The sequence below is a fragment of the Brassica rapa genome, chromosome A10 (genome assembly GCF_000309985.2).
Source record: "Brassica rapa cultivar Chiifu-401-42 chromosome A10, CAAS_Brap_v3.01, whole genome shotgun sequence".
Classification (NCBI taxonomy): domain Eukaryota; kingdom Viridiplantae; phylum Streptophyta; class Magnoliopsida; order Brassicales; family Brassicaceae; genus Brassica; species Brassica rapa.
In genome coordinates this window covers 12313512-12316605 of record NC_024804.2, presented here as the reverse complement: position 1 = coordinate 12316605, position 3094 = coordinate 12313512, and the positions used below count along the sequence as shown (strand labels likewise).

The 3094-nt window shown below is 32.3% G+C and overlaps 1 long non-coding RNA gene across 2 annotated transcripts; it reads right to left on the bottom strand.

Annotated features, from left to right (window-relative positions):
• Positions 1-352: 352 nt before the first annotated feature.
• Positions 353-1909, bottom strand: LOC103845201. Of its 2 annotated transcripts, none has more exons than XR_628484.3 (3): positions 1643-1909; positions 1254-1565; positions 353-701 (listed from the first exon to the last, which is right to left on the bottom strand). It is a non-coding gene; the product is annotated as an uncharacterized LOC103845201 (long non-coding RNA). The 2 variants fall into 2 exon arrangements; XR_628483.3 differs by having other exon boundaries at positions 1254-1540; positions 1643-1904.
• Positions 1910-3094: the final 1185 nt, after the last annotated feature.

Below are 3094 nucleotides of genomic sequence, written 5' to 3'. Positions count from 1 at the left end.
TAGAGATCATCTGGTCAGCTTACTATTAAAAATATTTTCATGTAAATGTAGTTTTTAAAATTTGCTATAAGCTTACATAATATTTTCCAAATAATATATTTCTTAACTAATATTATATATGCACATATTGCTTTTATAAGTTCTATTCTTATACTTACTATTTTTTTACACTTACCAAAAATACTTTAAGTTCAACATATTGCTTTTATAAGTTTTTATTTGTTCTTTAATTTATATATTTTGTCCCTTATATGTAAAATATAGGTGTCTTTTTCGTTTACAAAAGTTATGATATTTTATTGTCCAAGACGTTAAATTTCTTTTAGAATTGCTGCTCCATAGCAAAATGAAACGAATTGAAAAATATAAGGCATATCCATTAATTAATATCAAGCTTCTTCACAGGTTTACACACTTTTATTTTCTAATAAAACTTGAAACACTGGATTCCTTAGAGTTGAGTTTAGAACGTATATGCTCATAGCCTACATATACACATACAGTGTCTTTCCACCAAGAAACTTCAGCTTCTATGACATGAAAACTTTTATTAGCGTCTTCTAATGAAGTTTGCAGCTCTTTTATAATAAAAACGTGTCTGAAAACAATTATAAGGACATACTCCTTCTTGTTACTCCAATGGTCATGAAAACGTGTCTGAACCTAGTTCCTTCTAAATCCTCACTCTTCTCTGAAGTCTCCTGTAAATCGTTTCACAATAAGTCAATAACAATTACATTAGAGAAGACAATCAAGATAAATATTATATGGGAGTGAATGCGTTTGAGTTGAGACAAAGAATCAAAATCTTTAATCACTTGAATCTAAGGACTTTAATGTGAAGTACTTTATCATGCACTTAAAATAGTTACCCTCTTCTTCTTGAAAAATACGAAGAAGCTCAAACTCAGCTTGACGTTATCTTCAAACTTATCCATTTTTCCTCCAAAATATTCTTCCCCTTCCCCAAACACGTAATGTTTTTAAAGACCCTTTATATCCAGTGCTCAAACTCCCTTATTTGCAGTTTTAAAGATAAAACTAAGAGACAAATTAATAGATAGATTGTTAATACAATGATCGATTCTTCTATGATACCAAATTCAACTCACAATTAGCATTATAATTCTTCAATCAACAAATATTCACGTCAATCATTATATTATACACATTAGACCTAACATATTAATAAGCTATAGTCAAATGAGATTTCTAATCATCAATCAATTTTTGGGCAAAGTAAAAAATGTTACCGGAATCATGGTCCTTGGCAATAAGTCTGTAGATTGGCCAACTCCCTGATGATCATCTTCTGCGAAATCTCTGATCATCATCAAATCACAGTCTCTCACATGGCTTTTTGCCATGGTGTTCTTCTTCACTCTGAGGTAAACAACCGAGATAGGCTCTTCGTGTCCGTCGGACACCTGATGCGAATGCAACCTGCTCTCACTCCTTCACCACCATCATCGGAGAATTCAAAAGGCTCGGCGGATTCAAATTCTAAAGAGAATGATGAATTTCACAGATACAACCTCACCTATAAATAGTTGAAAATTCACCGACTGGAATAAGGGGAGATGCAATGAATCAGAAACCGTGGAAGAATTTAAGAAGTTTGTTAAATGCGATGAATCAATACCTCTCGTAACGTTTCAGAGGATAAAAACAGAAGACTAAACGACACAACCAAAGCTTGGCACAGAGAGTCCTCACGATAATACGTCTCACTCAACATCCTAAAACTCCATTGTTGGTCTAGATTCGTCAGAGATAGAAGCAAAGGATGAACCCTAATTTTCCACGTCACCTTTGGCGAAGAAGATCGGACATCTTGGTCTCTCTCAATCAGACTGAGATATTAACTTAAAACTGAATAACAAAAAAAAGGAGCCCAATAAATGCATAGAAGAAAAAACCCAATTAAAACAAAAGAAGAAACGAAACAAAACTTGGTAAAGGACGTACACGTGTCAAATTTTCTTCTCTCCACTTTATGACGTGTCTCTCTCACAGGAGAGAAACCTATTTATATATATATACTAGGGTCGGCCCGCCCTACGGGCGGGATATTAGTTAATTTGATATTCACTCGAGTTGAAATTTATTTTAAGATTCAAGAATTTGGTTATCTGTTATGTCTTACTTATTAGTATGCGGTGCTATAGTTGTTTTTCGATTATTCTTGCTTTGGTATTGTATCAAATTAACTAATTGTCTAACTCATAATTATAGATGTACAAATGTGGATTTGTGATAAAGTTTGATGACAATACTGTTTTTTTTAATTCTTATTCATAGTGGAGTGTGCATGTGTCAAAAAGAGGCATATAACAACTTTTATTTTTTTGTGTATGAATTTTAAATATATATATTATTTTGTATAATGCATACTTGTTGTACAACATTTGCTTGTAGACTAAAAAAATTGTTTTCTATATTTTTAAAAGAGAAAATATTTAGTCTAGAATATAACATGTACATATGTATTGACTATATATAGAAGTTGAGTGTTATTTTAAAATGACATATGTATAGAGATTTTTCAACCATTACTTCACTGGCACAAAACATTTATAACTGTAAATCCTTCTTTTAAAAGCAAAACTAATAAAAGCGTGTACAACAAATGTATTTTGATATATATTATATGCATCAAATTATAAAGGTTGGAAATATTGCAAAACTGTTTGGAGCAAAGTTTTTAACTTCACGATCTTCATCTTGACGTCAGTTCAGTGTCGGCTCTGGCCACAAGCAGAAGAAGCATGGACTTCCAGCTGACACGATAATAAGTATTTTCGCGGCCACATATTTATAAAAAGTGACTTTAGCCTAGTGGTTCTAAGAGAAATTACCAGTGCTAGAGGTTCTGGGTTCAATTACCCTTAACTGCATTTATTTATTTTGACCCTAAATATAAAATGGGACACATGTCACTCCCAGAACGCACGAATTGATGACGTGGCTTCACGGGAGAGAGGCGAACATTTCTATATATATATAGATATATAGATTTGGCGCTTAAAGTTTGTATTTCTCTAGTTTTAGGTCAGGACCGACACTGTATATAATAATGACATAGTTTGATACA